The following is a 10,389-nucleotide window of genomic DNA, read 5'->3' on the forward strand; positions in this document are numbered from 1 at the left end:
AATTGTCCTTCATTTTGAATCCATATTTATGGTCACCGTATGTATATGTGGGTTTTTGTAAAACGACAAGCTCATAAATTTCAATCTGACGCGGGCATAAAGTAAAAGTGTATCTGTACGATGATAACCAAATGGTCGACACTCTAGCCGACACCGGGTATCTACTTTGGGTATGCACATATTTGCTTTCGGCGTAGGCGTCTATGTATTTTCATGATTGTGTGGGTGTTTGTTCAAAAATTGAATTAGTTTGCGGCTGTTTATGTCGCTGAGTTGCCACAATGGCGACGATGAGTGGTATGCTTTTTAATGTAACCCACATACATAAATCGAAGCATATGGGCTTTTCGAAGTGGTTGAGGGATGCTGTGAAAAGAAGCGTTAGAAGCACAACCCGCTCAGACCACCCGCACATCCACTAGAGAGAGAGGGCAGCACGTGAGGATAGCCTTGCTGGGTTTGCTTTTTGGCATGTTGGCCGTCATGCGTGCGCAGAATGATTGATGATCTCCAACACTAAATGTGCTTTGATGGTGATTTTTATTTGTTCAACTTCACCAGCGTATTCCTTGGCGTACACACTCGGATACCTGCATACATACATGTTTACTACACACGATTAAACGGATATCAGTTAAGTATGTAGGTCGCTGCCAGTATTTTAAATTTAGCTTTGTGGTTAAGAGGCGGTGCAAAATGGTTAAAGGCGCGGCTGTAATAATGGATGGATCTACTTCTTTCTAATAAAATGCTTGCCTATCAAAGGGAAATAAATGCACGCCTACATATGTATGCAAAAATCCACTGTAACTCCGCAAATTGCGAATAAAATTTTATGTGTTCAGCGCGTTTGGGACAGAAATAAAAGAATGAATTTAATTGATATTAATGCAATTTTTATGACTTATGCTAGATGTAATGGTGGTAAATTTATTGCTAATACATACATACCTACATACATATCTACTTGATTATAAGAAATCTGTGATTCATTTCCTTTCTCATTAATACTTGCTCATTAATTAAAAATGGGCGCGGCGGAAAAGCCAATTCTCAATTTTTATAAGGGGTTTTCAAATATAGAGGATGGAGTAACATTGGAGTTAAATTTAAATGCCTAAAAGTGTGTACTATTAAAAAACCACTTTGTGGAAGCAAATTAAATTACGGTCTTATTTTCCCTGATAAAATTGAGGAAGTTGGATGCTTTCACTTCTGTTATCTCTTCCCAGCTAACTAGTGTCAGGAGAACTGAACATTAACATAGGAAATCGTAAATCGTTCCTTTTTTACACGAAAAGCTTCTCAGTTCCTTTCTTGTTAAGCATCGACCGTAAAAGCTTTGAAACTTTATAATTGTCTTGGTTGGTCCATGCGTAGGTCATTTGTTACAGCTGCAAATCGTAAATCGATGGTTATAGTGAGGTACCCGCCCCACCGATCAGCATTTTCGAGCAATGCCCAGCATCTCATAGGCTACCTCGTTATCTATGATATTGCTATGCCTAAACACGCAACAGAGTAATATTGTTGTTGTAAATTTTGGTGAGTTTTTCTAATTTTTGTACACAGTTTGGAATTTGGACTTATATGGTTATTGTTAAATAATGATATGCATTTTTATAAAAGAATAATAAATATTAAGTAAATAAAGAAAAGAAAAATTTCAAATTTTGAGCGTTGCATACAACCACATCATCATAATTCCTTCAGCTCTACGGATTTCGTCACAAAACTACATAACTTCAAATCAATGCAACGCCAGAAACAAAGTAAATTTGTTTATAAGGAAGATATTGGCATCATATTCACTTGTATCTTTTTATTTGGATGATAAGTGTCCTGGTCGATGGGTTCAAGATTATAGCAACCCTATGCTAGCAATGCGCGCCATTTCCTAACTATATTTGACTTCACTACTTTGGGTCATAACATTTTCAATGCCACATAGCTCTCAACAAATACGGTGTCTTTCCTTGATAGAGGAGAGATTCTGCACTCGTCAGGAAAATAATATGCAGATTCTCCGCAATTAGGCCCGCGCAAACTTCTATTTCCGTTTTTGAAACATCGGTGTAGATGGAAGTTGAAACTCGTTAAGGAATCCTGAAGCAGAAGTACCACAAGGACGTATTGTTATCTGTGTTGATATCTAAGACTTTACAGATTGACAATAATTTTGTACTCTATAAATTATCGCAACTTGTTTGCAATTGCAGATTTGTTTTCGGTTAAAATGATGGTAGGTCTATATAGCTAAAAATCACGGGTATGCCAGAATAAGAGACTCTAAAGAGAGTCCCTTACCCAGTCTGCCACAAGACAATATCGGCTTTCCTAATGAATCCTGAAAGGGCCTTGGAAGTCGAGTTCCGTATTATTGGAACTTAAAAATAAGTCGATCTTTGTCTAGCCAAGGCCGGACAACCGCAAAAAATCTCTTTGCAAGTTTCTTCATCGCCAAGGCAGGGTCGGAATTCTAACTCTCCGATAGCACTTATTCTGTACATATAAAATCGCTGTTGGTCGTGACCCGTTAGGTACGCAGAGAATACCACGATATTATTTCTGCCTTATTAAATAATATCCGATCTATTAACAGGGTAGCTGAAGAGCCTACGCTTCCCAGGACTTAGGGTCTGATTATGCACACTTCGCATAACTTCGCACAACCATTTGTACCAGTGCACTAAAAATGTAACTTAAGAAAATGTGAAGCAAGATCTAAACTCAACAGATCGCTAAGTTCTTAAAAGTTCTGCTAATTTCTGGGTAATGGAATACATACAAAATACATACAAAGTACATACGAAATTACAGTTTGAAGTTTATGCAAAGTTGTGCGAAGTTATGCGAAGTATGCATAATCAGACCATTATACGTACCTNACAGTTTGAAGTTTATGCAAAGTTATGCGAAGTATGCATAATCAGACCATTATACGTACCCACTCAGTGATTAGGGTTGTCGAAGAGAACCAACTGAAACAATAAAATGGTGCCCGTCATAGAAAGACAGCTGAGAATCATATTCATGCGCCAACTCATCAGCGGCCTCGTTGCTTTCGATCTCATAGTGTCACCTAACACAGTGTTACTGTATTTTCTGATGCCAGACCTGCACCGCTCTGTTCTCCATCCTAGAACCGTCTGTGTACCAATGTATGTGCATGTCTGGGATCAAGGGCAGCCACTCCGTTTGTACAATCTTCGCAAGCTGGGATTTTCAGATGGAACTTTCTGCAAAAGCATAACTCTGGAGTCAGAAGCTTCGCATATTTCCAAATCAGGTATCTTTCCAAGAGTACTTGCGAGAAGCCTCTTTTTCATTTTAAATTTTACGCACTGAATTCATTGTTTAGGTTTACGCAATTAGTATACAAATTTTGGCTGTAAATTTACAAGGTTTTCGCTTTAAAAAGCATTTGCAAGTTTAGATGAATACCCTGATTATGGCTTATTTAATAAGACTGTCACAACTCAAAAACAGAGATTTGCGAGCTAATGATGCGGAGTTGTGCATTGTAGCATGTTTCATATGTGTAAAATCTTGTGCAGTGTGCGTGTGAGAAGAAAATATATTTAGCTGCAACCAAAAGTATAAGTGTTACACATACCAAAGTAAATATTTATTCGAGCAAAATTTCCGCATTAGCATTTTCTTATTCCTATTTACAAAAGTGAGCTCGCAAAGGAAGGATTATAACCGTATATGCGCTGTGTATATGTTTATTTTAACTTTTTCTACCACTAACAATGTGAAATAAATTCACACACATTTATTTGTGCGGTTTCATATTCTGTAAGTGAAAGTGTAAATAATAGAAGCTACTTTGCACTTAAAATTCTATAAAGCAAACAATTGTGATTTTTAAGTGAGTAAGGCAATTAGTAAGGATGAGTTACATTCCAGCATATGCACTAATTTTGTTTCACTTGGGGGATTCAGAAGATGTCTGAAGTATTGTAATATCTTACAGTAGTAGTAACATTTTTCAATGTGAAATAACCAGTGCCGGATTAGCGGCAAGGCCAACGGGGCCGAGGCGCAGGGCCCCCACATATGGGGTGATGACGAAAGAACAAAAAAATTCTTTTCAGGGATTAAGTACAGAAAATATCGCTGGGTATTAAGAAGATGTGTCATAACCATCAATACATCTTGCGGAACCTAGCTTAGCTTCTTCTGGCTCTGGTAGGATTCTCGACTCACCTAATAATGGAGTTTTCCTTAAGACGCTGGAACTAATAGCTCAGAATGACCGAGGGACATATCAAAGAATACGGAAGTGAGGGACAAGGACAAGTGAATTATTTTTCAACAACCGGATCAAAAAGACAAAATATGCATACTAACTATTCCATCTCTGTTCATAAACAAGACTGCCGGGGTCAGCCGTTTAACACTGCATGCAACATGAACGGCAAGTACGAAGGAATGCAGGCGAGAATTTCAAAAGAAAGCACGTGGTAAAAAGCAAATAATTAATGATACTGTAAAAATTAAAATATAATTATTTTATTTCAATTAATTGTATGTAATTTTTAACTCAAAAAGAGGCCCACACATAAACATATGTATGTACATATAACGGCCACGGGCCCACACATTCTTAATCCGGCCCTGGAAATAACTGACAGTTTTAGGACATTCTCAGGGTATAAAAAGAGCTGAAGTGCGTTTCTTAACATTGCGGTATACCCTCAATTGTGAAATATAACATTTTTTCTCTTTTATCGATAAGTGATGGGGTACATATGTATATTACTGGCTGTAATATGTATGATTTTAATTGTTTTAGATTAATTTAAAACAAATAAATTGTTTTTTCTTTACAGAAAAAGTTTTTAACACAAACAACAAAGTGCGATCAACTAAAAAAGAAAACAGAATACCATAATTTTTTTTTTTTTTTGAGTTGATCGCACTTAATATCTAGTTATGCGATATGTACTTTGTGCGAAAGAAAATCTGTGACACCGCCAGCAAAAAAAATTTCAAAAATCGGAGATGTGTAAAAAAACTTTCTTTCGAAAATATTTTTAAAGAGGGTTGACACCTGTTTAAAAAGAATTAAATTTAATTAGTTACTAATTGTAAACGAAACTTGTTTGAAAAAGCTTTATTTCGAAAATATTGGTCAGCTGTTTAAATCTTAAATTCAGTTTTATAACAGATCATAATAAGGATGTCAAACGAAAGATGTTTAAGAAAACTTTATACAAAACCGGATTTATGTCACCGTTACCATTTTAGTCAAAGTCATAAGTAGAATGCGGACTTTTATGCAAAATACGGAGCCTAGAAATATCTTCCATATAACTATAAGCAAGGTATAAACTTTTATACATTTTGTTTATAGTTAATTGGTACATATTTTTAGGCTCAGTTTACTGCATAACATAAAAATCCGCAGTCTAGTCATAAGCGATCCGAGTGCAATATTTCATCTAAATCAATGCAGCCCTTTCTGAGTGAAGAAAGATTCTGCATATCATCGGCATTTAATATCATCTAACTCGAAATAACCTTGCACCGATTAAACAAACTTACCGCACATCTATACGTCAAGGTCTTTACTTTGACCTCATATACTTGAAATTTGAAAGAACGGTGCAAATGTAATGATCTTCATAGAAATGCCTTCTCGCATAATATACGTATATACAGGGTGGCGCCGAATGAGCTATATGGTTTAAATGGTTTATAACTTTTTTATTTATGCGATTATTATAATTTTTTTTTTTATACAGTATATTATTGGGGAATTTTTTGCAATTAGCTTTGAAAAATGATATCCTGTTAGTGATGTCCATTTTCTGCTTCGCACATACGTGCTCTTTTTAGAATATTTTCCATAACTTTGCGCAGAATTTCGGGTGTAATGGCCATGATTTCATTTCGAATGTTGCTTTGGAGTTGGAGAATGGTTCTTGGTTTGTTAACGTACACTCTTTCTTTTAAATATCCCCAAAGGAAACTGTTAAAAAGAATTCAAACCATATAGCTCATTCGGCGCCACCCAGTATTATAACCAAAAATTTGAGGCTTTTTTGGCCGAAATTACGATTTTTTTTAAGGTAAAATGACGATTTTTCAGCAAAAGCATTCGGCAAAGCTGCTGGCAGGTCATTTCCAGGCGTGGATCCCGTTGGCATAAAGTAAAAAAGAAAAAACTTTTATAAAGAATTCAAACCATATAGCTCATTCGGCGCCAGCCAGTACTTATTTATATGGGTATGGCTTTTCGAAAAGGTGGCAAGCCTAATCATAAATCTCTTTCGATTTGCACTCACATTTTAATATTTCCTAAATCTTGGGTATAAGTTAACAAAATTCGACTTTTCATACAAGTGGAAATCCTTTTCAAAAATATATTCGAATTAAATTTTCTTAAATTTCTTTCGTCTGGTATTGTGATGCATATTTTAATCAACTTGAATATTATGTTTTAAGCATAAGGCAACGCCCTAAATATAGTTCAGAAATAAAGCCTTTTCAAACCCCTTTCGATTGATATCAATATTTTAATAAGTCACTTAACTTATTAAATTATTTTGAATTTAACTTTTTTAATTGGTGGCAACCCTCTTAAACACTTCAAAAATATTCTTAGTGTTCAAACCAAAGATTTTTTAACGCCCTTTCATTTGGCATAGTAGTTAAATATTTCGTTGTGTATAAGTTCATTAGCAGTTAGCAACCCTCTTCAAAATAGTTACCAGAGGCGCCGAAGAGTTTTCTTTGGTAATAAATTCTGTCATCAAAGAATTTAACCGGGTTTTCTGAATTAAAGTAGTTATAGGAAGCACTCAAATGCATCCTGGTGTGACTCCACTTGATAAAATAAACTTGCCTAAATTTGATTGGTTGCAAATTGGAGATTTTGTAATGGGCTAAAAACTTTGTTGAAACAAGGAAAGAGTTGGAATCAATCGAATTAGAATGACTAAATATCAGGCAATTCGATCAAAAATTCGAATACTAAAATTTTAGAAACTTCGAATTCAATTTCAGACATTTAGCTGTCTGCAGAAGCTGGCGTTTGCTTTCTTGATAATAGTGGTATTCACCAAATTGAGTAAGTGGCCTGACACTCTGGCAAAAGAGCAGATCAGCTCAAGCAACGACTATTGCCAATTGCTCTTTTGCTATACTGCCCGGCCACTTGCTCACTTTGGTGAATACCAGTAATATTTTAATCTACCCATGCATGTGAATCCTTACCACTTACCACGTAAGTTACACAAAGACATTTAAAGGCGGATTCATCGTTTTAGTTTTGAACTTTTCTTCCATTTGGGTGCTGTTGCGTTTCTCTCTCAGAGAAACAGAAAGAAAAGTTCAGAACTAGAACGATGAATCCGCCATAATAGACGCTTAATTCGTGCTTTTAAAATTTTTTTTATGATTTTTGTGTCAATTAATGTCCCCAAGAAGAAGAAGTCATGATTTCATGTTGCACCTGATGGCTACACTGAATATTTCTTTGGAAATAAAGGCACGTGTATGTATAAAGTATCGTCGGCCCTGGGCTAAAACATCGCTTATTGTTTCCACCAATCCCACTTAAATTTCGTTTCTCTTCTTTGCACTCATCTATCAAACAACAAAAATGTTTGGCTTACAGTGCGTATGATGAACGGAATGTAATTAAGTTACGTATACGCATCGCTACTTTCAGAAATATAAAATATGTTTAATGTTAATTCTTGGTACTTTGAAAAACAAAATAAAAAACAAAATAAACAATCAATAAATCAAATTGAAAAGTTTATGCTAAAGGATAGCTCGCAAAAGTTGAAATCTGTAGAAGGCTAAAATACGTGCCCGCAATCTCAGACGCCTTACAAACCAGAGTGGAATAGGGAGGCAACTTTCAGATTATTACGCATCATCAAACACGTTTACGCCTTCACGGCTTTGCTTTAACATCAATATGGCAACACAAAAAATACCAACAATATAATCACTGCTACATATTCGCAGTGTGAAGACAGCGACANGAGGCAACTTTCAGATTATTACGCATCATCAAACACGTTTACGCCTTCACAGTTTTGCTTTAACATCAATATGGCAACACAAAAAATACCAACAATATAATCACTGCTACATATTCGCAGTGTGAAGACAGCGACGAAAGGAAATTGCGCGCAGTTGAAGGAGTGATAAAAATCTGATATGATGATTACGTGCGGACTTAAGACATAACAAGTGAGTGGAGAGCGATGGAGAGGTACAATAAACGTAGTAATGGGAGACAAAGTGAAAAGACAATGGGTTGCCGGTGGAAAGATAAACTGGAATTTCATGAAAGTTGCTTTCAGTAGCATGAAAATTGCGTTGTTTCTCTCTCGTTTCTTTATATGCCGTGAAGTTGCTTGCCTAAACTTTTGTTCTTGTTAGCTTTTGTGAAGTGAAATTAAAAAAGCAAACATGGCTTTGGCGTCACAATTTTTTCGTTCCACAAAACGTGAAGCAAACAACAAAGGCTGCGGACAGAAAGGGGCAGCAGTAGCACGAACAGCATGTAAACTCAGTGACTTTATAGCCACAATTTGCCATGTAAGCACTTTAGCAACTTAAGTTCTTAGGCACTGAGACACTCAAGCCCTGCGCCACTCTTGGTTATAGCTACAATGTCTCAAGCAGCTGCAATAGAAACAAAAAAACAATTCAGCATCTAAAATTATTTGTAGGCCTCGCACTACCCCCTACAATTCGGCTGGTGTTAATTAAGCGCCAAACACGCAGCAGACAGCAAGGCAGACAACTCTTTCTATGTTTAATACTATGCTGGTAGAGGGGCTTTTTTGAAGGAAATAGCTCTCGCTATGACGTAGAGCAAAATTAGCCAAATAAAAGTTGTTTACTTCAAACAGAGCACACTTTTTAAATGAACAAATTGCAGCTTTAAATGACAAGCTTTAAGTAAATTGGCACTCACCATCCAAGTGCCTACACTGAGAGAAAAAAACACATTTGAAACAAATAATTGTAGCACTTGTAAAATTGTAAGGAAATAGTACTTGCCACAACAAGAACATCTTTAATACAAAACTAGCATGTTTATTTCAACAATTTTCTCATTTTGAACTAACAGCGCCGCTCTTCGGATAACAGTTTACACGCTGTTAAAAATAAACAAAAGTAAAACTGTTAACAACAAATGTAAAGTGGTTGGATTTAAAACTTTAGCTGTTGAATTTCAGTTACAAATTGCATTTCAGCGTGGCTGTTGATTTAAAAGCAAATCTTTGCGCCAACAACGAAATTTACAAGAAGTATCGGTACCTCTAAAAGTAAAATTTTTGTGACAATAGCATAATCCGTAATTGAAATTACCGCAGAATTTGTTGAGAAAATTAAAGCCGCGTCATTTCTGTGGCAATTGTTTTCCGAAGCAGGCGTTTCTTTCAAGTTCAAAAATATGGATCTGATTATTATAAATGTGTCCGAAGAAATTTTTGAAAATGTTGAACATGAAAGTTATTTACTTGGAATGGCGACGGCACAAAAATTTTGTCTGAGTGTTCAATTAAATCCGTGGAGATATTAAAAATGATGCACACTCACGATATTGATGAAATTTTTAACATCAGGACAAAGATATTAATATAAATAAGTATAGAAAAGCTTTATATTATCATGTCCTTAATAAACATTCCATCGTATTATTTACTAGATTCAAAACACTTTTATTTGTTCAATTTACTGCACTCAATAATACTACCTCCGCTCAAAACGACATGATAGTATATTTAGTAAATCTAAATAATTTCAAACAAAAAGAAGACGAAACGAAGGTCTGTGCCAAAGTTGTTGTTATTGGTGATTCAGTCGAAAATCTGTCAGAGTTTTACGTCTATTTGGATAGCTTACGCTACAAGGTACCAACCTTGCTTCGCGCCCTGGACCTGGTAATAAATATATGTTTCATATTTAATTTAGAATATTCAGCAAAGAGCAAATATGTGTAGATTTTTTTACAAGAAAAGAAAATTCCAAAATTACAAAATATTTTTTCTAAACTAAATAATGTCCAGTGAGAAGTACTTATTCCACGAATTTTTGCTCTATTTGTAATAACTTTTCACGCTAAGTTAGCTTTTCATTTTAATGAGGAACATAAAACACCAATAACTTATCAGTGCTTATTGCGATTTTTATTATTATTATTATTATTTTTTTTTAATTTCCAAATATGTACAAAATAAACTTACATTTGGGGTATTCACAACGGTGTCGTAAGTGTCGTATAGTTGTATGTCGTAAACTTTAAACGCCAAAAAAAAATATATTACGGGGGTTCGCAAAGTACCATCAAAGTCATATTATGAATTTCCTAATCTAACTAATCAATTAAGTTTACGTTAAAATTTTTCT

Source organism: Rhagoletis zephyria, unplaced genomic scaffold (genome assembly GCF_001687245.7).
Source record: "Rhagoletis zephyria isolate East Lansing unplaced genomic scaffold, Rhagoletis_zephyria_1.1 Rzeph_scaffold_02078, whole genome shotgun sequence".
NCBI lineage: Eukaryota > Metazoa > Arthropoda > Insecta > Diptera > Tephritidae > Rhagoletis > Rhagoletis zephyria.